Source organism: Takifugu flavidus, chromosome 13, assembly GCF_003711565.1.
Source record: "Takifugu flavidus isolate HTHZ2018 chromosome 13, ASM371156v2, whole genome shotgun sequence".
Taxonomy (NCBI): Eukaryota; Metazoa; Chordata; class Actinopteri; order Tetraodontiformes; family Tetraodontidae; genus Takifugu; species Takifugu flavidus.
In genome coordinates this window covers 2,317,333-2,343,322 of record NC_079532.1, presented here as the reverse complement: position 1 = coordinate 2,343,322, position 25,990 = coordinate 2,317,333, and the positions used below count along the sequence as shown (strand labels likewise).

The 25,990-nt window shown below is 42.2% G+C and overlaps 1 long non-coding RNA gene across 1 annotated transcript; it reads left to right on the top strand.

Annotated features, from left to right (window-relative positions):
* Positions 1-675: 675 nt before the first annotated feature.
* LOC130536815 (uncharacterized) lies at positions 676-25,990 on the top strand. The gene is made up of 4 exons (XR_008953475.1): positions 676-1,690; positions 19,885-19,985; positions 25,001-25,189; positions 25,872-25,990. It is a non-coding gene; the product is annotated as an uncharacterized LOC130536815 (long non-coding RNA).

The window sequence follows — 25,990 nt, the reverse complement described above, 5'->3', positions numbered from 1 at the left end:
GCCCTCTCTAGGGTCCTGACTCTAAAACTCCCATTACTCATATAATCACAAATGCTTACTGTGTAAACGCACTCGCAACCAATAACATCAAATGAGGTTTAAAAAAAAGCAAAAAAGAAGAGAGAAAATACATGGAGTCACTCAGAATTCATCTTGCGAGGGACTATTGCGTTTCTGCTTAAGTCAGCAAGCCAGATGTAAATGTTGCTGTGAGAATTAATGGAAGTATTGGCTCACGACATTTGGTGATACATTACTGTGGCCCCGAGCAACCGGCTTCTATCAGGTTGTTTTTCAATTGCTCAGGTAGCAGGAAGGTGCTTTCTTTTCTTTTTTTTTTCCCTTTTAATTAGATACCAGAGAAGCAAATAATGAGTTAGATAAACTTTAGTTTCTGCAGTGATCTATTTTCCAGGAACAGATAATGAAAACATGTTGTAAAATAACTAAATGAGCATTGTTGCATAATGAGCTACTGTCCAACAGTCAATTTAGGGTTGAATGCAGGTCTGATCTTCCTCTACACTGGAGTTTTTGTTTTTCTGGAAAAAAAAAAAAACATCATCTTGTTACACAGTATAACTGAATTCAACAAAGGCAGAATAACTTGATATATAGTAAAGGTTTATACTTTAAAAATCATGGTAACTAAAGAAACTTAACTGTTTCATTGCCTCAAATGAATATTTAACTTCTTCAGCTTTAAGTGACGTGACATTTTACTAATGTTTTCTTTTTAACAATCCAGGGTGAGTGAAAAGGTTCTGACCAAAAATAATATTTATGATTATTTTGAGAAAACTAATGACATTTGCTGCAGAATATGAATGCATTAGCCTCTATTTTGCATCATCACAGTTCTTTTGCTCTGTTATCTTCACCTTACTCTGTATAAAACCTCTTCTTCTTTATTCTGCCTATGAGGGTCCCACTTGGAAAAACAAGTGAGATGTCACTGACTTGAAAACAGGGTGAGGAGCTCTGAGACATCATCAGATGGGAGCCGCTGCTCTTTCTCAGCTGGTCAGGATGCCTTATAGATGGATACTTGGAAAAAACCCAAGGGCAGACCCCGAACACGGTGGATGAATCATATCTTTGACACCCAGGGCGGGATGAGAAGAAGACTAGATGAAGAGAGTTCACAGCTGGATGTGACGTAAATCTGACCCAGGAGGGAAAAAATCCACCTGTTCTATCAGCAATTTAGGAATAATGTCCAACCAGCTGTCCAATCATAACCATCATAATGACTGCATGATTTGTTTTATGTTTTTTATTAACCTATTGTGGTGTAAACACTGATAACCAAGAAATATTTCTCTTTGGCTGATTTTCAGACTAAACTGTTGTAAAACATATGCCAGGCCAGCATAACACTGTTGATTGATGGGAAATACTTGATGTCCTATAACTGCAATCCCAACAGTTAAAATATAAGAGTGTCACTGTCTCCTCGTCTGCTCTTGTGCTGAGGTGGAGAATTCCACTCACTCTGCTACGCCCCTTTTCCACACCCATCTGATATGGCTTCACCATTTTCAACTGTTGCTTCTGCCTAGGCTGTATTTAAGCCACGGCCCTGCAGTTCTGTTTTCACTCCATGCCTGACTCTCCAGCACTTTGTTTGATTGGACTTACTGGTTTTGACCCTGCCTGCCTTGGACTTTTCCTCTACACCTCTGCCCTGGTAAATATGACAACCTTCTGTCCGATTAAGAGTTTTGCCGTGTGTTTATTCGGACCGTTGCCTGCCTGTGGCTGTGGGCTGTTTTCCGCATTCCACGGAGGCCCGTGATTACTTCTGTGCTTCAAGTATTCAATAAAGCCATTCCTTAAAACTGTCCGGAAGTGCCGTGTTGCGAGTGGATCCCACCACACCCGTGTCAAAGAGTCTTTGTATATGTCAGCACTGGTAACATCCACAGCTAAAATGGCCCTGAACAACTGTCATTACTGGATTCACAACACTCTTGTATTAAGGGGAAGTTTATTATCTGGCTGAATTGGGGAGGGATTAAATCTTAATACAACAGTTCATTTCTCAACAAAAGGAGAATTCTCAGCCAGGTGGCGGAATCTTTTTTTTTTTTAATCAATTTTCCCAGCGCTCCACATGAGCGCTGTGTAATATTGCATGAGCAATTTTTGGATTACGTGTGTCAACCCTATACACTTGACTAAGGATGCATGGACAAAATGATTTATTCAGTTCAGCACGGTTCTTGCTGAGCACATAGCGACGGACAATGATAAATGAGACGAGAAAGTAAAATTTCACAACTCAAGGTTACACTTTTTACAGTGATGTACAGGGCAATTAAATAAAAAGCAGGACAAGGAAATCATGGAAATGAGATCGGGTTAACCAGGCTGTTATAGTAACAGTAGTAACTCTCCACATGGTTTTGTACAGTTTTGAGAAATGAGTCAAAAGTATTGAAAAAGCTGATGCAAATGAGAAAGGGAATCAGATAAACGTCATCAGATTTGAAGCCACAGGATTTCAGATCACAGCTAACCTCGGCAAAAGTGAATCGCGGCGAAGCATCGAGAGATCGGCATTGGTTGCTTACCAAAAATGTAAATGGCATTCAAATTGACTGTTTTCCTTCCAGTTGCCTCATCTCCCACCTAATCACTGGTTTCAAATTATTTCCCCAACAGAGCAAGCAGCGAAGAATGTAGCAACACAACAGAGCTGAGCTGGTTCAGGAAAACCCGAGCAAAGCGGCACGTCGCACATTGAAGGGGGGAACTGGGTGGTTATACTTCACACAGGAAATTAAGTTAAAATGACAACATTGTCACATAAAACTGCCACGGCACGGTGAATAACACCAGATGAAGTGATCGTAAACCCCAAATAATGATGCACTCACGCTAACATGACTGACGAAAATCCTTCCCCAGTGCACGTTCACATTGTGCTGACGGCGTTTATTTGTGGCAGAGGATCTAAGATATTGCCAGTCTGTTGCCATTGTACGAAATGCTCTAGGAGGCCGTCTCTGTGAGCTTGGAGTTCCTCACGTGCCTCACCAGCGTGCTTTGCATGGGTGGGTTCATCTAGAAATATACTTTTATTCGTCGCAACTCTCCTGACGTCAAAAGGCATTTATATGTGGAAAGAGGTGTGAGCACCTCTTGAGGTGGAACCTCACCAGGTAACACTTCCTGCTGCCATGCGCGCACTTAACGCTATACTGGCTGATGTGAGAGCTTGGTGCCAGATCCCACTGCCTCTTCTCATCCAGCTCTCCCTGAAGCCGCCCCTACTCATCTCAAAGCCTCCTCTGTTACATAAAGAAGTGCATTCAACCTCATTTTTGTCTGCTCCTTCAACCTGCAGCTAAAATGTGCCTTTTGGTAGAGAAAACCAGAGCTGGTGGCGCAGCTTGGTGGACGTGGGCCTGCATCAAACTGACAAAGGCTAGCTTTATAGCTCTGCCAAAATGATCGGAGTGTAAGTGTATTTGGGTGCATTTGGTCAGAGAAAAGCAGTATTGATTCCCCCCGCAGGCTTTAACGCAGAGGCTGAAGAGATTTGAGCGTTTGAACCTCCCTGGACTGTTTGTTTATCTCAAGCGTTCTGGTTTTCTGTCTGCACTGAAACCTGCTGATGCTAAACACTGCTGGTAAATGTCTTATTATTGTAACAGGATTCCTCTCAAGGATTTGCCTTGAATTTAGTGTATATTCCTCCACATTTGGATCATTCTTTTCAAGACACACATTTCCTGTTCTGTGGCACAAAACTGCTAAGAGGGAGCCGAGGCCTCCCTGGCACTGTGTCCTTTCGTATAGAGGACACAGCTGCAGCTTACACCATTATTATTTTGCTGTTATTCATCACTGCAACATTTGACCTATTGGAAGGGATTTAAGTTCTTTCCTGAGACTTTTTTCAGCACTGCAATGCAATTCTCAGCCACGATTTTGCATCTTGTTTGCAGCATCAGCTGTCAGGTTTGTCCTCGCTTCCCGCATATGTATAATTTTACACCCCCTCCTTCTGTGCGTGTCCGACATAATGCAGCTTGCATCGAATCACCAGATTCCCGTACCGCTGTTCCTCTTCCAACTTGACAGAATGACAAACCTTATAGAGCAAGAAAATGCCTGGAGCTGCCAGACGAACAATAAAACAAGCCCAACTGTTTGTTTCTGTGCATAAAGAAAAAAAAAAACAGCCAAAAGCCAGAAAGGAAAAAGGGGATTGGGTCAAAGAATTTACTCAGTTATATTTTCCCCCAAACATTTCCTTGTGTTATTCCACTGTTTCTCTTTTTTAAGCGAAATAGGGAAGTGACGGAGGGGCCGCTCTGGTCCCTTGCAGAAATTTAATCACAGACATGCAGGAAACTCTAATTGGGTTTTATGTGGCTTTAAGTGATTGTGAGTGCTGTCCTTCAGCATATGATGTCCTTGAATTCAGAGGATGTAGGTCTTGCATCACAGACGCACAAATGGTCCTGTAACAAGATGACCAACATGTTCTAATTGGACTAGAACGTTGTCAGGGGCTGCAAAACCAATGTAATCTAAATGGTCTGCTGCTGGAGAGAAGCTGTTTCACGTGTATTTGTGGAAGAAAACAACAGTTTTAAATTCAAACTATGCTTCGATTCCATTGTATGTAACATGGCGAACACATTAAGAGATCATTAAAGGAGGGAGTTCAGCAGGCAGAAAAGGAAAGGTTAGAAAAGCTTTCAGTAGATGTTATGTTAATGCTCTCTTCATGATCTGACCTGTTCCATTATGTGATGGCTGTATCGATTTTTTGGCCCAGGTTTGCCATAGATCGAGACGGTGAGCATTTTGTGTTGACGGGTTTCGATCGTCCACAGCTGGATGTTTGACCACCTAATAAGTAGGATTCATCGGAGACGCTCAGCAGCGTGCAAATGAGCTCATGGCCACAATGTTTAATCTCGGTTTCACTTGAAAATTAGGTGAAATCCCAAAGATGATTTGTGACATTCCCAACCCTTTTCAGTATTATTGTAATATATTATAATAGAAACACAGCTATTATTGGATGTTGCCTTTGCTTTTAGGGAAAAAGTGAAGTGAGTGACATCTATTTTTTATTCTTTGTATTTACTGGCAAGTATGCATTTGTGGTGCCAAAAAATGGAAGAAAAACAGAATTCCATGTATGTATGAGTGTATTCTCCACAAATATACGAAAGTTACTGCCAGCCTTTGGTTACACAGACAGCCTGAAAACCATTATCTGCAATGATGGAATGGACTCCCACAGGGATGAAAGATGGACAGTTACACAGATGGCAGGTGATGAGGTTGACCAGGGAACATGGGGGACGGTTATGGTCCCCGGTTCTTACCCTTGGTTATATAGCCAGGCCAGAGCCATTTAAAAAACTCACCGATTATAAAGCTGAGAGATGGAAACACATGAACAAAAGTGGATTTTCAGTGCCTCTGCTGAATATGTTTAAATCTCCAAGATATCCTCTGCTCTTAAATATTGTATGAAATTGACACTTTGGTGTTTTAAACTAAATGCTTTTTTCATAGCATATAATTGGGAAGGAATCAATATTTAATGAAGCAAATCGAGTTTAGGGGTTGAATCTACGTTTGAAAGACTTTAATAAATATATGTGATAAAACAAAACAGTGTGCTCTCTGCAGACATGTGGTTGAGTAAAATCTGCACTCTTGTCCACCAATAAAGAACATATATTCGTAATCTGAGTTTAGTGAAGGAGAGTCAGGGAATAAATAAAGAGCCAATTCTCCAAAGGCAAATTCTTCCGCTTTGGAGCAGCAGGAAGTCCTGTATATTTTCATGATTTCCTGCAGCACTGTATGACTGAAAAAATATGAGCAAAGCTTCTTTCAAAGAAGGTAAACAGCACACGGTGCACCTCCCCCAGAGACAGAAACATGCAGAGAAGAGCTCATGTTTGAAGACCGTCCCTCCCTCATGCAGCAGTCTGCTCACATCCGCAACTCTCCGCTGTTCAAACTGTCCATTTTCACTTGAAAGTACGGTAGCTCCGAGTCATCTCTGTGGCAGGTCATCGCGCCGATTTTGGTCATGCTCCCGGCTCCTCGATATACGCGCGTATGGATGCAAGTACTGTCGATTCAAAACAAGTTTTTGAAACGGAAATTCTGCAGTTTCTGCAGTTCCATAGGTTTAAACCAGAAGAAATGAAAAAGAACACCAGAGGAAAGACCAAACTTTTGCTTGCTCAATCAGGGGGCATCTCATCCCTGAACTCCACAGAAAGTCCAGGCGAGGGTGGTGGTGGTGCAAGCTGCTGATGAAGAGGGAGAGGAGCAGAGAGAAGCTCACATGTTAAAGTCTGCTTTTACTTCTGCTTTTACCAGGTGATGAGACAAGCTCAGGTGAGAGCACCTAAAGTTTCCAATGACATTCAAATTTGGAAGACGCTGATGGGTTTCTTGCTCAGCTACAGGCCTCTCTGTGTAGAGATGCTCTCTCTATGTCTGTGTGGCTTTCCTCAACCATTAAAAGCCTCCAGGTTAGGTTGGTCCACAGTTGCGACTCACCCAAGTTGTAGCTGGTCGGGACGGCCCCTTTACTTGGCCTCCATATTTTGTTATATTTAATATTATGTATTAATATTTTACTTTTTAAGTACTGAGACAATAAAAGTTAATTCTTTGTCTTTTGAAAAGATTGTCTTCTGCCCATTCCCTCAGGAGTCACCACAGCAGATCTCCATCTAACCCTACCATCTGCAACTTCCTGTCCTCTCTCACTACACCCATAAATTTCCTAGCTGGCAGTTCCCACCTCAGCATCCTACAGATATCTTCATTTGACCTCCTCAGTACACGTCTAAACCAGTCTGCCCTCTGATCTAATCTCCATAACCTCTAACATCTAATGTCCCTTTGAGGATTCAATTGTCCAACAAGACTACATCTTTCTCAACAAAAGAATACGAACATAAAAAGGAAAATGGCAAGGCAATGCTGTGTTGAGTTTGATAACACTCACCAGTGCACTTCACAGAGACGACAACATAGTCTCAAGTGATGCCATTAAACACGAGGAAACCCTCATTTTTCACCCCTAAATCACTGTCACGCCCTGGTTTGTTGTTGCATGTAGGACTTTTTAACTGCACGCACAGCAACTGTGGCTCTGTCTCGCTTATTAACTTCCCATTGATGACAGCACGTCTGCATTTCCACACGTACAAAAGCTGATTAATCTGGAGTCTGTCAGTTGAATATGTTGCCATTTGAGTCACGGCATGGGGGGGTGGACTGGTAGCATAAAGACATGACTAAATGACTCATGTATATCTCGGAATGATTTGGCTTTTCCCTGGAGGACTCTCTTGCTGTCAGAGTGCAGGAAAAGCAGCCGAAGACAGGTATGTATTTATTAGACATATATTTTTCAGTAGACATGGCGTCTTAGGGGAGCTGACGGCGCTGCATGTTTGCAACCAAGGATTGATGACTGCTTCCTGTAAAGGTAAATAAATAATGGCAGTAATCCCAGAGATGTGATGACCATAACGTGTGGCGCAGCAAAAACGTGTGGTCTGAGACTTCTGATAAAAGTTTAATTTAGCGTGGAAAATTTCTCATTTATTCATATCATCGTTTTTTCCCCCTCTCCTGAACTCCAGTGTTGCATATTTCAGAAAGACTCTCTTCAGTGACAAAGTTCAGTAGACTATTGTGCTTTTTTTCCCCCTCAACACTTGTTAAAACCTTCCTTACATTTTCAGACGCAAAGAACTGGCAGCAGAGAGTGTGTGTGAGTGTGGGTGTGTGTGGTGTGTGTGTGCGGGGGGGTGTTCTTAAGCTAACGGCAGGTAAAATGCACAAAAGGCTTTAAATATCAATAACCAGCATCCTCTGTTCTGCACAGCACCAATAAATAAAAAATAGGATGATTTCAGTAAATATGACTTACTGGTTGTTTAACATGCATCACATGATACGCTTGGTGTTACAGGCTTAAGAATTGAATGACAAAGAAGACAAGCAGCTTTCTTATTTTTGAAGGTTTAAAGTTTTTCTGCACGCTGTCCAGTTCACTAATGTGCACATTATATATATATATATATATATATATATATATATATATATATATATATATATATATATATATATATATATATATCTTTAACCAGCTATTATGTACACTGCTATTGATATTGTGTACCCAACAATGAAACACTGATCATTTAACATTGTAGCCATTTAGCAGACACTTTCCAAAGGGAACTGCAGCAGGAACAACAAGAGTCGGGCAGCAGAAGGATGGCATACAGATTTGTTAATTTCATACGTAATGTGTGCTTTACTGATTGTGCCGATAAGATTCACATTCTGCCTCGTTATCATGATGATTTCAAGAGGCAGAATAGAACATCATGGCGCGCCGATGCAAGCTGTCTTGAATGGTTTTGTTCTGGGGTCATGTTGCACATGCCACCTATGTTGTTACGTTTATCTCCAAATAAGGCCTCTACATGCCAGAGCGTATTGATTTCCCATCGCATTATCTGCGAAATTCAGAGTCAAAGCAGTCAGATACAGAAAGCACCTATATCAGTCAGACTAATGTGTGTGTAAATGCACTTCAGCTGTGCAGTTACAGTCGGACTGAGGCAATAACCCGTTGATTTGAGGGACACGTAATCAGAGAGTGAGAGACACCATCAAGTCACCATGCAATTGAGGCCTATTTGAATAAAATACTGCCTTGCTGTCCTGAACTACCTGGTACAGGGCAACTACCAAGTAACAGTACAGAGCAATGGAGTGGGAGTGAAGACGGATATAAATAGGAGAGAAGGGATGGGAGGACATAGATACTCTTAGAAAAGTAGGTGCTCTCAGAAGAGCAGGTGCTCTCAGACCTGTGTCTTCAAGAGGTTTTTGAAGGTAGAAAAGTTTCCCTCTGCTCATAACAAAATACAATCAACTAGTTGTCCTCAGCTATCCTTACACGGTCTGTGTGTCCCCACAGGACTGGTGTAAATATGGGATGTAGCTATTGAGAAAGAAGTGTGAACTGCTAGCTGGGGTGAGTCATAGATGAGTCACCGGATTCTGAACCCTGAAGGATCTGTACACACACCATTTCTAACATGTATGTGTATATGGAAATAAACCTGAAAAATGACCTGAACGTGTTTGTCTTTGTTTGTGACGTTAACCTCACTGGAGCTTTTAACTGGAGAAAATAAAGCCTCCCTGTGTGTCTGTCTCTGTGTGCGTCCTTGTATTTGCTATATATTGAGCACCAAAATACTTATTCTAGTAGCAAATTGAGTGTGACAGTTCTCCCTGCCACTGGCACTACATCACCAACAATACACAAAATAGCAAGGTAGCATGAAGATACTTTGGTGGGTGCATACACAGGACTACATTTCCCATCTAGTAGGTAATAAGAAATAAGGTCACTCAACACTCAGTCAAAAGTTGACATTCACCCTTTATTATTGAAAGTTTTCAGACCACGCTATTTCAAAGTATTTTTCTCTGATGGCTTGTTTCTTCTTTTTAGCACATCATTTTCTTCCTGGTTCGAGGCAGTGAGAACAGACCTGAGTGTAACATCAGGCAGCCTCTTATAGTGACAGGTTCAGTAAGCATACCAGTCATGCAAAAACTGGTGTGTTTTTGGTTTCCAGGAATTTTGTACAGATCCTGAGAACATGGGGTCGTGCAGGTGATGGTCGTGGATGAACAGGACGACATTGGCCTCAGATCTCATTACCGTATCTCTGGGAATTCAAACTGCCATAAATAAAATGCACTTGTGCTCCTTGTCCATCACATATGCCTGCCCATACCATAACCCCACTCGGGCAACAACGTTGACATCAGCAAACTGCTCACCCACACTACGCCATATGCCCTGTGCAGTAAAAACCAATATTCATCCGTGGAGAGAATACCTTTGCACACACTATCAACTGTGAGCTTTTGACCACTCAAGTTGCTTTGTGCAGAAATTCTATGGTTATCCAAATCGACTGTTGCAGCAGCTGTCTGGTGGCTTTTCTGAGACAATCTTGGAGGTTAGGATGCTGGATGTGGGGTCCTAGGGCTGGTGTGGTTACACGTGGCCTGCAGTTGTGAGGCCAGCTAGATGTAATGCCAAATTCTCTGAAACGCCTTTGGAGACAGAGACAGCTCGTGGTCACAGTCAATTCACCGGCAAATGCTCTGGCGGACATCTTCAGTCAGCACGCCAATTACAGGCTCCCTCCAAAACTGCAGCATCTGCGACTGTGCTGTGTGATAGAACTGCACATTTTAAAGTGGCCTTGTGTGGGGGGCAGCTTGAGGCACACCTGTGCAATAATCATGCTGTCTAATCAGCATCTTGAACTTGTGAGTTGGATGGATGCTCTTGGCAAAAGAGAAGTGCCCGCTAAACCAGATTTAGGCAGTTAAACGTCTGAAAGAAAGGGCCTCTTCTGTACACATTAAACGTCTTGGGTCTTTGAGTTCAGCTCGTAAAAACAGAGAGTAAAAACAAGTGTTGCGGTAATTTTGTTCAGTGTACTTCCAGAGTGTCCAGTATGAACGCACATTTAAAGATGGACATTGTCTCATGTTGGACAGCTCACAGCGGTCCACTGAGCTAGATCTGTAAATGCTGTTATCACCGGCGCTGATCACATGACCGCACCTTCAGAACTATTAATGATCCATGAAATACATTTTCAGAACATTTCCCCTTTAATCACATTTTCTCTTTTCACTTCCAAATTTTTGTCAAACTGAATGCCAGTTATGCGATTTAAAAACTCGTGGGAATTTTAATTGCTCAACCCAAGTGATTAAAGAGCGTAACTGTCAGGATGAATTTGTGGGACTCGCAGAAAGAGAACTGCAATGTTGGCATTTTGGTGACAGAAGTATTTGTGGGAGTAAAGACGTTTTGGCAGGATAGCTCCACGGCAACAGTGGAATCCATCCTGTGAGTGATTTAATAATCTCTAATTCATGAAACAGAAGATGCAAATAATCCACCGTAGCTTGAATACACACATTTTCCCAGAAGATACACCTGCAACACACAATTGTGCGAACTAAAAACATTAAACTGGCACTTGCAAATGCCCTTTTCTCTCCCATGTTCTAATGGGACTGACTGCAGGCTACAGGATTTTTTTTCTACCTGATTATGGGGGTGGGGAAGGTCTCTTCTCTGTAATTTATGTTGTGAATTAATCATTTGGCCTCAAATTACCAGCATTGACTTGTTCCACTCTTAAGGGCATCTTGTTTCACAGCCTTTTAGATGTCATGTAAACGACCTGGTGTTCGTTGGGCATCCCCAGTTTATTTCATGAAAAATACATTTAATTTCATTTAACAAGTTAAATTAGAGGGTTTTTTTTGTGATACTCGATTTAATTACTTAATTATTTATTCAGTCTACATGCAAGAGAGAGTGATTGCATGGTTTTCTAGTGAGGAGGTCATACAGACAAGTGAAAATTATTTAATCAGAAAGCACATTATTTATAAAAACAATGTATTTTTAAAGGTGATTCTTTTAAAGCTGTTGTCTAAGACCTTAGTGATCAGAGACAATCCTTCCCTCCATTGGATCAATACTCTCATGATGTCTGATGGGGGCAATTGCAGCAAGGACCCCCCTGGGAAGCACAGCACTAGGCTCCCTGATGGCCTGACCCACCATTGACCTCAGCGCTAGCCCCCATACCAATTAGTGCCAGCTCTCTCTAGACCCCACTTACAATCCCGACGTCTGCTCACAAATCCAGAGAGCCAAGCTCAGGCCTGGCTGGGAGGTAACCACCAAATGTCCCCAAATCCCAGGCGGGACATTGCATTAGCATTTCATCAATGTGATATTAACCATGCAAATCATTCTTTATCTGTGACACTCACATCTTCTTTCTGTTCCCAACAATGCACTAATTCTCCCAAAGCAGAAAAAGCATCACATGTTACACTCTATTAGTCAGGCGATACATGATGTTCTCCGAGCTCGCCGTTGCCCAGGACACTCGCAGGGGTCGCGCACATCGTTTGCAATGCGATTGATCGTCTGCCTCGAGTCCCTCACAGCTGAGATAGTTTTAGAAAACATTGTTTGGATGCAGTTAAATTTAATTTACCTTGGCATTCAGCAGAAAACATCTATAGCGAATTGGTTTCTGGTCACTTCTTTCTTTTCTGGACGGGCCTGGCTTCCAGCAGTACAGAGAATAATGGCACTGTTTTTATTTGCTGCCAGTAGCCTCGGAAGCTCTCCCTGCACATCCAGCGTTGACTGACTATAGATATACAGACAAAGATTGATAATGTTCAGAAAGTGGCCTGAATGAGATGCAGCTGGGGTGGGGGGAGATCGTAATATCCTGTCATAAAGGAAGTAGATGTTGGATGCTGCTGATAGCAAAACAAAATTATTTGGAGACATGACGCAACCACATCAATTGTGACCCACAACGAATAAGGGGGAAAATCTGTTGTGCGAGATTAATTAAAAGTATGAATCGAAAGGAAGTATTCTGAAAGGAACAACCCTGGTGTGACTAGAACCTCAGATGAAGTCTCACCTCTGATTGGTCGGATAGAACTGTCATCTGTCACGTCAGGGCCCAGAGGTGTCCTGGAGATGGTCTTCTGGTGTAAAATACAGCAACATATGCAATACATAAAAATTTTTGTCATCGCAGCCGTCCACCTGTTGATTTCCACCTGTCCTTTTTCCACAATCTGCAAAGTGCAGATCTGTTGTATTTTATGCTTCTTGGCTACAGCAAATCAAGCAAAACTGTGGTGGAACGTGTGCTGATAGTTAATGATCTGCTTATTACCTCTTAATTAGAAGGTATTTTGGTGAGTTTTCCTTGATTTGTGTTTTTGACTCTACCAGTTTGAATGCTAATTGTTTTGTCTGTGTGAGCACTTTGCTGAAGGTGGTGTCCAACACTGCTTATGTGCCTTGTGTAAAACTGGGATTTCACTCTTTTGCCTTTTTTTAATTTAACTCAGTCTCACCAAAAGAGAGAAAAAAAATCAATCCTCCACTGAACAGCGTATCTATGTGCTAATAATGCAGCCTAATTGATCATTTTGTGCCAATAAGGCCTTCCGCCAGGGTCTCCCTTCACCTGTTGTTAACAACATCCTCTGAGGGCTTTTCTGTTAAAGTCCTGACAGCCAGGAAGAACATATGGCTGCCTTCATCTGTTAATGCTGCATGAGAAGAGACCCTCGGAGGCAGGTTTGACCCTCTCCAGTAGGCTTCAGATCGCAAATTAAACAGAAATTGTTCCCCCACCTGAAGCCACTGAGCTTTCCTGATGTCTTTACACTTAAGGGCACGTCAGTCCAACATGTAGTCCGACATGTCTGCCTGCCTGCCTGTCTAAATGCTTGATAAGTGAAAGAATCAACATTAATTTATGCCAGTCTATATTCTGACGTGATGCTCTTCCTCCTTGAAGTGACCCGCCGTCCTCTTGCATTTGCTGCTGCAAGACAAGGTCTTCGCAGAGGTTGTCGGACAGCTGATGGGCGCCCATGGGCCCTGCAGCTCTAGAGGGGTCTTGTAGCCGTTTGAGGTATGCTGCATGTATGAGGGATGAAACCTTAATGAAAATGATTGTGAGGAACGGTCGTCCTTCATGCAAAGATCGGTTAAAATGCGGTTAAAACACTCCCTCAACCATAGGAGAGCTCATTTAACCAAATGTATTGAAAGCACGCTTTAAAACTTTGTATGTTCTAGTGGCTTCAAAGCTAGTGTTAATGGGATTTTTATTTTTATTTTTTTTGCAATGAATTTAGACAAAAAGGGCCACATACATAGAAATTGGGAATAAAAATACATCGAATTGTGGCTAGCAAAGTAATCACAGGCAAAAAGCAAACTAACTCCTCCAGGAAGGAACCAACACTTCTTATTTCCTTTCTCCACACTCTGAAATCCTGTCAAGTTTCTCGGAGACAGACAGCGGCTGCATTTCACACTATTCTTTGGACAAATGAGAGTGGTTCTCCATTTTCTACAGAGTGTGGAGGTATCTTGCAGTTAGCTGTGCCAATTTTTTCTTTTTCTTGGACCCTACGTAATGTCCCCATTACCAGATTTTTGCCATATCACAATCTCACTGCCAGTTTTGGGGAAACTGACTAGTGTGTGGGCGCGATTGATTGAATATGATTAATGTTATGCACTGGAGAAATCATTCTTCCTCTGTATATGTGTCATAATAATAATAACAACAACATAAGGAAGCATGGAATAAGCCTAGTGTGCATGTATAAATAGAAACAAGATGAAATATGTAATATAGATTGTCCTAAAGGGCTATAAAGAGTGGATGGACTCTGCAGGTGGCGTTGGAATCTTACGTTCATGTTTAGAGTGCTTTCACTTGTTACACTTGGACGTCATTGCAGTTCATCACACTTATTTTAATAAGGGCCTCATTGCTGTTAACCTTACAACTCTTCATCCCACTGGTGCTCAGATGATGGAGAGACACCCCAACCGGGATGAAAGGCCTCGGACCTGAAACACATCCTATCAAATCTGGTCAAGGCTTATCTCCCAATTACCTCCTCATTAATCAGAGAAATCATTCATTCCTCCTTCAGTCCTGCTTCAGTCTTTAATAAATGACTACTGACACCACAATAAACCTGACTCACATGTGAATGTGACGAACAGGGTCACAGACAAGAGGTCCCCCTCTGGACATCATATAGTGATTTAACTTAGCCTCTTCTTTAAACTGCACACAGTACAGCTTCTCCAAGTCTATCTATGAAATGACCGAACCTTCTTGACACACAAGACTCATAGATAAAAGTCCAATAGTCCGACTCAGCCTTCCAATCCCTCCAACCGTGCTGCCCTTGCATCCGTGCAACATGCATATATCAATCAATACAGCCTAACAATGTCCAGAGATTCAGCCGGACAAATCCAGACACGCTGCCTGTGGAGCCTCCTGACATTCTCTGTCAGGAATATTGACAGGTGTCCTCCCCTGTCAATAGACTCTACTCCCTCCTCCGCTGAGGATATGGGTTCAAGACCCTCTAAAATGTTCCTTGCAGAGCTTGATTATAGCTGTGCCCCAGTTTTCCCCACAGAGTGAACACAATCAGGGCCAGGTCCTGCTTTCCACAACTCAGGGGGAAAAAGTTGCCATTTCAGTTGTGGATTGGGATTTTGATCAGAGATCCCCAACCCCCCACCCCCAGATCCCACACTGGTTGAAAGAATCAATCTGCCTTGAAGCTTAACCGTGATCATTTGTGTGCCTGTGAAATCAGCCTCCTTCCTGCCATAATGTTTTTACGGTTCTGTTTCTTTCTCTCTCTCTACATGCTGGTCTCTGGTCCTGCAGTGGGTGGCTGATTGCATTGCTTTTTAACCAAATCATCAGGGCCCTCAGCAGAAAGACAGAAATGGACAGACAGGCCATTTGGACAAGCTAGCACTGGTATATGGAATGACCAGCTTTATTTATGTCATTTTTTGTTGTCTATATCCTCTTAACCTACCGCAGGCTACATTATATCCCCAAAATTACCATTTCTGTGTACTCATAAGCATGAACATATAGATTTGAGATGACAAAGCAAAAGAGGGAATTCCAGATGATGGAAATTTAGCAGGTCGACTGTACACAGATACCCATAAACACCCTTCCAATTGTTTTTCTGCTACACTGCAAAATGGAGATTTTGTGCAAACACTTCACACACACATAGGGATGATTATTAGTACAGTGCACCTTTTGTAATTCAAGGCTTAAATTGTGGTGTGAACACGGTCCCTAAATTTGCAATTATTTTGAAGCACATGCGGATACAGTATTTTTTGATAAGCCCTCCAGAGACCCGGGCTGCACTCATGATGTATTTGTTCCTCAATTGTGATCAGATCAAAGCCTGCATGTGTCACGCAACAACGTGGCCCAAAAGGCAGCTTTGTCACTGTCAGATAAACATCAAACAGGCTGGGGAAGGGAGGAGGTGCAGAACATTTTCTATGTGGAAAATTGAAAAGCTTTTATTAAATGCTCTAACTTGTTAAAGCCCCCCCATGCACCCCCCACCCCCACCCCACCTCCTTCCCCTCCATTTGGCTTCTTTGAAGAAAAATCCCTTTATAAGCACCCTCCACGGTGTTTTGCTTTGTTCTGAGTCTTCTTCCTGAGACTGTTGACATATGTAAAGAGGCTAATGGGTGTAGCAGTCACTGAGGCTGGCAGGCTGCTTTCCTGCTTTGATGTAAACAGTGAAATGTCACCCCAGTCCGTAGCTCCATGAGGCCCCAACACAAATGAGACTGTCATTCCCTATGTGATCGCCGTGTTTTGTGTAAGAAACCTTGCCACTGTCTTATGGCTTTTTCCCATTTCCACCGATTGTTTTGTTTGATTGCTTCTCCCACTTTTCTGCCTCCACAATACAAATAATGTTCAACGCTCGAGTGCTACAGTAAGAGTTGAGCTGCTTCTTGGGTTTTCACTTTGCAATGACTTTCATTTCATTTCATTTTTGAGGGGGGAACAATTACCGTTTCACAAAATGCATTTCAGTTTAACACTTAACAATGGAAAAGGTGTGAAGCTCTGCAGAAAAACGAAATGAGGAAGTATTACTCATAACATAAAAATGCAAATAAAATCAAGCCGAAGCCAATCATCGAACGCCACTAAGTTGCGATGTGAAGGTAAAGCCTTATTACCATTTCACAGTTCTGTTTGTGCCAACAATATGTTGAAATGAGTTAAGATTCAATTTTACAGGATAGACAGGATCTAATAGTTGGAAAAGTTGTACATGCTGAGTCATTGCTGGAGGATCATGATGTCCAGGTTTTCCAATCTGCTCTTAAAATGTTGCATAGCACACAATCAACTTTATTTCGAGCTTTCATAATATCCTCCTGGTGAATGACTCTGGAAAGTAACTTAACCTAACCTAAGCTAACCTAAGCTAACCTAACCTAACCTAATTGCAGCACAAAATATCTTAGTGGCTTGGTTGCATCAACTAGGCAGCATTTGTGGATTGTTTCAGATCCTATCCTGCTCTGAACCGCTCTGCACTGCTGTCACATGGGGTTCTACAGGGCTCAATTTTAGGCTCCGTGCTTTTCTCTTTTATCTGCGGCCCTTAGGTTCCATTCAGAGAAAGTGTATCATCTCTTTTCACTTTTACATTGACAACAGTCAGATTTATGAGCTGCTGAAGAAGAAATATGTTAGATGTGCTCTCTTAAACCACTTCTGTTATGTCTTGAAGACATTAAAGCCTGGATGTGCCTGAACCTTTAAAAATTTAATGAAAAGAAAACAGGAGAGATGGTATTTGGTCCCAGTGGCTCTTGTGGAAAGCAAGCTCACACACACACACATCTACCCCACATTGACTTTGGCCCTTTGGCACATTATTTGATGCCAATAGTCTCAAAGTTGGGTTTTAAGATGGACAGTGATTTCAAATAGGATCAGCAAATTGGTTTCATAGTTAAGTCCAGCTTCTTTCACCTTAGGCAGCTGGCACAGGTGAAGCCCTTTCCTGCACAAAAGCACTTTCAGACAGTAATCCAGGCCTTCATCACATCTTGGCTTGATTACTGTAATGCACTCTACTTTGGAGTCAGCCAGTCCTCCCTCACACATCTCCAGTTAGTACAAAACGCTGCTGCTTGCCTCTTAACTGGAGTACATAAGAGGGAGCGCATCACTCCCATTTTGGAGTCACTCTGCTGGCTCCCTGTGCATTTTAGAGTTAATTTGAATCTCCTTTTGATTGTTTTTAAACATTAAATCGTCTCGCCCCACCCTACCACTCTATGCTCCTGCCTGGTACCTCAGGTCAGCTGATCAGATGCTCCTAGAGGAACTGGGGGGGGGGGGGGGGCAAACAAAAGCTCAGAGAGGATAGAGCTTCTTCCAATTACAAACTATAGAACAACCTCCCACTACACATCAGTCAAGCCCCTTCACTCTTTGTTTTTGAACTCACTTTAAAACCCACTTCTATTCCTTGACTTTTAACCCAACATGAGACTCAGCATTTTATTTTATTTTTTGTTTAAATATTGATATTTCAGTTATTTTTTTAGTTTTGTCTTATGTTCAGTTTCTATTTATGTACAGCACTTTGGTTGAGCTGTGGTTGTTTTTAAAGCGCTTTAGATATAACGTTGGCAACGATGACAAAATCCATGTGGCTGCCACTAACAGATATCATTGGTGTAAGGTGTTCTGCCTGATGGTCTGATGTGCTAAAGGAAGATTTGATAGGTTAAAAAAAAGCTTTTACCGTGTTGTGTGAAGTTACTCCGCCATGCAAATCCGAGCATGCGTGAATGTGATTTCTACAGTGTGTAAATACTTCCTGGCTGCAATAGCAGTAAACTATGTTGTTTTAGCATGGTTGTCTCCCCATCTCCCTCGGACCGACCGTGATGGTGCCCAAGCGAACCTCAGAAAAGATGATCCACACCCATCAACCGGACAAATTTTTGGCATCCGTCAGCTGTATTGCTGAATCTCCCCCCTCAGGTTTGTCACTGCCACTGATAATCCCTCTACACTTATTTTCACAATTCCCTGAGGTGTGACAACAAACTGTTCTCCCTTCTACTAATAATATGCTACTTCTGTCTTCTTCATTCATGCATGAAATTGGCCATTAGATCGTTCTCAGGGACAGATAGAGAGACTTACGAGGCCACGGAGACCTGCGAAGAAACAGAAAAATTCGAATTGCAAGCAAAATAATGCAAATGGATAAATACTAACAATGGTGACCCAGATCGACCTGAGTGAACACATACACACACACAAAGAAGAAAAGAGGGCAACAAACATAATCTGAGTTGTGCTCGGAAGCCCCATAAAATGCCTTCAGATCACAGGGGACACGTTGAGGAGACAAGGGCACATTTCAGTTTCAATTTACTTTGAAACCATCACTTATCCATGTGTGGCGATTACCACGGGTCTCCGCAGCCCCACCGTCCCTCACTCAAATCGCGTTAACGCAATCAAATTTCTGGGCACCGTCCGAGTAACCGCTGGCCAGCCCGCTCAGCTAGCTCATCACGACAGTTGAGAGAATTATCTGTAAGAACTTGAAATCCACATGCTGGGTCAGTCGTCGGCAGCGCCCGCCTGTCTGTCCTCTAAAAGGGATTCTAAAAAGTAGTGCTGCCAAAAACAGATCCGAAAACAAAAGCAAGTCTCGGCATCTTCAAAAGACAGATTAAAATGGCTTTCAAAACATTGCTATCTTATATTCCCATGTCGCCTGAGATCAGGAACATCAAAAGTACAGAGTTTGACAAAAAGGTGGCATTCTGAGCCAAAGGCCCAGCAGGTGAGAGGTGCACGCCACACTCGAGGTGTAAGTTGGTTTGTGTGTTTTCTGCATACGTTGCCAATGTGGAGTGGCTTCATTGTGCTCGGTGGTGCGCATTGCCTCACAGATGATCTGTTAGTTCTGTTAGAGCAGGAAAGAAAGTATCCTTTAAAAAAAGTGTTTTGGCCTCTCTTAACCTGTTGATCACTTACTGGTTTCCATAGAGATTCGTGGAAAAGATGCATATACATTTTACTTTTTCAAATACAGGCACAAAGCAGCAGAAATAAGATTCAAAATACACTCAAGGGCCTAAATGTAACTATATTCCCGATGTAAACCCTCCCTTTGCTTCCCTTTTTAATGCAAATACAATCTTTCCACTCGGGTGTTTCTACTTCCTCTCCCTTGGTTTTATGAAAATGAGACACCACTCCCCGGCACACAATGTTAAAGCAAATATAGAACATAAGTACATTTGAATAAATGAATAATATTCCCCGTTGTGTCTTACAGCATTGCTCATGGAACCATCCGCAACCAGATCTTTCTATCAGGCTGAAATCACGGAGGTCCGCTCCAGATCACGGACGCCCACTTTGGTCTATGAATATGAGGTTAGACGCTCGTTCGTATCTGAAGCTCTGGCTCCTCAGACTGGGCTGGATTTGTGTGTCCAAGCAGAACAATTTCATTCTAACCATGTTTGCTTGTTCTAATGTTCTAATCTGAATTGACATTCAGGATGAATCTGAGCCAAAAGAGGCTCAGAATCATTCTGAATCTGGAAAACGAGAGTTACAATAATGACTTGAATTTGGGTTAAATGTGGTAAAATATTCGTGTCTAGCTTTGGTTCTCATCTCAAGCCGTTAATCAAGTTTAGTGGTAGACAGAACGTTTCCGGTGCCATTCAACCCCGCCAACTGGTGAAGAGGAGTCTTGCCATCTATTCTGGTTCAAAGTGCAGATTTCTTCTGTTGGTTCAACCCCACACAAATGCAGAAGGTGAGTTTCACACTAACAAGTCCAAATGGAGCCATCATCCAGAAATATGTCGCTAAAACGTATAAGGGAAAAATGAGCAGCAAAGCTGTGAGAGAGAAAATGCTGCAGACGGGCAGTAAACTTTCTTTGCTACATGTCCTGCTATTCATCCACCTTCGGCTGCTTTTACTTTAATGGGTTCATTAGGGTTGATGTGGAGTTTGTCTATATAAGGGACAGACTCAGCCTTTGGTCCCACACTGCACTGCTGTTACTGTACATGCTTCTATAGATATCAATGACTGACTCCTGCATGGAGTGTGATTGTGGGATATTTTTCAGATCCCCTTTTCTTTAAAAAACATTCTTCAAAACCAACCCATTTACACTTGGGTCTTTTCTGCTTGAGAGCAACCATCAGCACAACTTTCCTCAGCTCACATGGTGGAGTTGTAGCACAGATGCATGAAATATCTGCAGTGTTAGGTCAGAATGTTTCTTGCAATGTGGCACCTCATAGCAGGAAGGTTGTGATTTCATTTGCAGTGCAGATCTTTGTGTGAGGGGGTCCTCGTATTCTCCTCGTACCTGTGCAGGTTTTCTCCTGTTGCTCCAGTTTCCTAGTTCTGTGTGTGTGTGTGTGTGTGTGTGTGTGTGTGTGTGTGTGTGTGTGTGTGTGCTACATACTGAGTACATTTTGGAGGACATTTTGAGAAGTGAGGACATTGGTTGGTCTTCACATTTGAGGGTCTTATGTGGAGGTTAGATTTAGGTTTAAGGGGTTAGTTGGGGTGGTCAGAAAAAGGATCTGGGTCATTCTTTACATCAATAAAAGTTGGAAATCAAAGAGAGAAACACCAAAGTATATGTCGGTTTAATGTGTTGCAGCTGTTTAACTTTATCAATAAAATAAAACCCGGGGCAGAAAAATAAAGCCTCCCACACTCTTGGCAGTTGCACATGTGCTCATTAGATTCAGTGCTTTGAGAGCGCAATAAGAACAGGAGATGTATCAGACGAGCACATTATTAGTGTTATTACCTCAGCCCCTGTCTGAGACGCTACCTGTTTAAGGATAATTTAGCAGAGAAAACAACCCGCTTCAAATTAAACAAAGCAGAGTGGTCGTAGACTCCTGTCCCACTGTCCTTATCAAAGCATTATCAGAATTCACTCAAGATTGTGACTGCTCATTAGACACATGTAGGATTAAAATGCAGCTAAAGCTGAGACAATTCTCCAACCTGCATCTGTTGAATTTCAATCACTGCTGGTGTGTTACATCAAGGGCTGTAGATATATTTCACTACTAACTGCGTCTATCACCAATTCTCTTCCCTCAGCCTTGAGGAGAATAAGCAGTAAAACAGGCAATGAGACAACTCATCAATGGAAATATTTAGACGGAATTAATTCAATCTCACCATGGGTATGCCCGTGTTATTAAATCGTTTATAAAAGACATCTTCCTGTTGAGTATGGCACATATGATACCGGTTCCCTCGGTCGATCAAAGGCCACCTTTCATTACAATGCCTCTGTCATCCCTGGATGAGCAATGAGCTCTATTTCATGTGGGGCACTATTTAATATTAATATTTCTTACAAGGTGAATGGACAATCAGGGAAGATAACTGGAAATGAATTATGTAAGCTAACATCATACGTGCTTTATTTCTTTAATAGGTGACGGTACAGTTGGAGGGATCTTTCAGTTTAAGGCCAAGCATCAGACAGTTTTAGTATTTTTATTCAGATGTGGAAAGAAGACCCAAAGAACCATGTGTAATGTTCTCCAGAGTACACGGGTGAGCTCTGGCGCCTGTTTATATTGGTATATTATTAACAGGGGAAACCATGGTGTTATTGTTTATGATAGATACCACAACATCTCTGCACCTAAAATTACTTTATCCATGGGAAATGTCACTACTGCGCAGAATAAATCAATCCGAAGGTTCCAGAATCCAGATCAACACAACCCAGAAGGCGCCAGTGCGCAAACCCCAAACACTCATCTCCGGGGGGGGGGGTCGTGGTGGAAAAGAAGAACGTATGGGACGGTTGACAGCAACGGGCATGAGCGAGCATTCTTCAAGAGGAGTTTTCTCACTTATTATTAAAACAGCGGTGAAATTAATGAGATGAAATTGAATGGAATAACAAGTTAAATGTCCAATATACCGAATATGCTTCCTATCTTCCTGCTACAGAACATGGAAGGTAAACAGAGAGCGTTGGGTTTTCAGGATGCTCCCTGTCCGTGGGTCTGTGTCAAACATGTCAGGCTCCCGAAATATCCCCACCGACCCACAGTGCTGTCCCTGACACCGATGTGATGCACAGGTGCATCAGTGCAGAGGTTACCTGTTAGAATAGACACCTTTATTTTTAGTCAGGCAGTTTGCTCAGAGGTAATGACATTAAAAAGGATTTTTTTTAAAATGAAATCAAAAGTCCAATTACAGTTTGTTAAATTCTGGTCTTAGTTTTTCCTTTTTTCTTTAGTACAATTTGTCTAAAATGTTGTTATCCCCCTTTTTGTCAGTTTTTTGTCAGACTATTATGTTCCTGTTTTTTTTTTTAAAAAGATTTTAAAAAACAGCACCTGACCCCCCCTCCTCACGCCCCCATCCTCCCCGGCCCTCCTCAGTGTGGGCTCAGCATCAGCGGCTTCCTCTCAGGTTGCCAGTGTAGGCGGCTCGTCTGCCGCTGTGAGTAACCGTGGGAGGCCAGCAGTCAGCGCGCCGCACTCCTGTTGTAGACTTCTTGCCAACAATGGAAGGTGGCTCAGCACAGCACCCACTGTTGTCCAATAAAGGAGGACGTGAGGGGGACAGCCGCGCTCGCTGACGTCGCTGCAGTGTGTGACAGTATTCTGTTTGGCACGCAGACTGACGATCCATCAACTACAGTCGCCTGCATTACATAATCCCCCTTCTGTAACTAAAACTTAAAGGACAAGTCTGCCATCCTTCATAGACTGTATAAGATAGGGGCTGTGCTGGATATTTACTGGTGCATCCCCCACCATCCAAGAATATTGGTTAATGAAGTCCCTGCTTATAATTGAAAAATCATCAAAGTCTCTCCGAAGCGAGACTCCCCGGTCCTCCTAATAGGTCCTGTCCTTTATCAGAATGCAGCACCTGAGCAAGTGCAGCCTGGGGGTGACATTTAGCAACATCTACTGACTGATGAAAAGGCTGCAAAGCCTGAGCATCAGCAGGTTCCTGCATGTTGGGTCCTTAGCAGCACCTCCGTCTGTTTCTCTGGTAATGCAATTTGGCTTTAATTTCCTAATGTCCCTCTAATCACCGTGCCGGGCGCGGGAGAGCTAATAGAGGGGTCACAAGTTGAAGTCCGTCCTGAGGAATGGAATTAATGGGGACCAGAGAATGCAAACTGCATTATAAAACACAGCTGTAGCATTACAGTAAGTCCAGCTAATATCTGTTGCGCTAATGATGCTCATTTTCTGAGAAATTAGTGTCATGTTTTCCAGACGTTCCAGCCTATGTGATTGTTTTATAGCAAATGATGGAACGATTGTTTTGGTAACTACTGAACAAGAAATCCAACCTTACATCCAATAGTCTCACGTCTGCTTTATAACAAAACTTTGAGAGTAAAAGTTTGGGATGTGTGCTTATCCCAGATTTAGGATCAGCTGCATAAACCTTGGAACAGCAGAAAGGGCCAAAACATCCTCCTTGAGGGACTGAAAGAAGCAGCTGAGCGACTTAAGTGATGTGTTTTGCTCCCCTCCCTCCAATTCTCTGTCATTAAATGAAGGATTTTTGTAGCCAAACACAAACAGAGAACTGTTTATTGGGAAGCTCTCGGAGCGAAAAACGCCTTGCACTCATGGCATGTTTGCATACTTCGGCATCTTAACGACTCTCTTTGAAGTGTCTGGTTAAAGTAAATTTTTAATTGCTGATGCATTCAGCCATGTTCCTGTGCTTTGGTTTCCTGTGAAGGGGAGTTTTGGTGTATTTTGTAGTTATTTTGAAGCTTGTTTTGAGCTTCAGGCCAAGTATTGTAGTTGTGTCTGTCTGTGCACTTTGGGGTCATTTCTGCTTGTTCTTCTACAGCCGGACTCAGATTATCCATCCACAATTCAGTGCCGGGGTTTGGATTTTGAAAACAAGCTATTTATTGACTTCACCAGCAATGTTGTTCACATAGTCCAAGAGTAAAAGAACTTATCTGTAAATCCAGAAATACAATTCTGAAGTGTTAAAAACCTAATTTAGTGGCATAAATGTTTAATTATACACCTCCACTGGGTTTTATCTTATTTTTGAATACAAGCTAAAGTGGTTTGACACACTGAAAACATCCATCAGCTGACGACCAGTATTTAATTGGATGTGTCAGCTAACAACATAAATGTATTCATGCCAAATATCTGCTTCATGTCAATGTAAAATTAAATCCAAAGAAAAACCTGTGTCAAGACTTATTAATCCATAATGAAAAACACATCTTTACAGTGTTTTTCATTGGGATGCTAACAGCTGCCAGACAGAATTGAACAAGGCTCAGCTTTTACGGTAGATTTAAATTGCTGTTCTGTTTTTTATTGAATGAATTCAAATGCATATATAAATATAAACTTGTCTTTGATTTGCTTCAAAAGGTTGGACTGATGCAACTGCTTTGAAAATTCGGTGTGTTTCGCGGGCATCAGTGATCTCGGAGCAGCGGCGCTGTTTGCCTGGGATGCAGTTGAAGTGAAAGCAGCCAGAGGTTTTGGAGAGCCCGAGCATTTTGGATTGAAGGTCTCCAGCTGCGCTGAAGTTGTGAACAGCGGGATTCGATTCTATGAGTAAGCAGGACCTCTTATAGACACATGCACTTTGATGCTCTCTGCCGCTTCCTCCTTTGCACCATAATGATCAAGAATAGTTGCTCTTCTCTTCTCTGTATGTCTCTAAATGTCTATGTGTTTTAGCTGTTAAATTGTTCTGGTATTTGTGCAGTTTTTGCATCTAAACATTACACCTAATGATCCATATCTTCTCCACACTGTCTCTGCATGCTTGTATGACACATACATACTAATGTACTAATGTACACACTAATGGTAGAAACACCCAAACTTCGTCTGCAATCCATCATCGTGGAAGTGAGACACGTCAGGCAGGCTCCAGTTTTAGGACCTGTATTTTTTAGACTAAAGAAAAAGGCCATTACACGTGTTTAATGGATTTGTGAGTGTGTGATTCAAAGGTTAAGATGATGCTAATAGCTTCATTTTAACAATGCTGTACTCTATATTTTCCACCGAGGAAGAATTTGATTTTTTGAGAAAAAAAAACGGTGGTTTTTAGTATACAAATGATCTCTTTTCTCTGTTCAGTTAATCGAGCTTTCTGCTGAGAGATTAATGACAACATTATGAGTGCAAAATACACATTTAAAAGGCCAGAGGGACATAAATCCTACTAACTGATACTGAGACCTGTAAAAAGAAATTGAAACCAAAATGAATGTTGTCGTTCTAACAGGCAGTGACGTGCTGTCAGGGAAGGCAAGTGAGGCAGTGCCTCGCTCTGCCACCAGGGGGATAAAAGGCTTAACCATGAGATGGTGAAAAACGAAAAAATAAAATAAGTTTTAACATTTG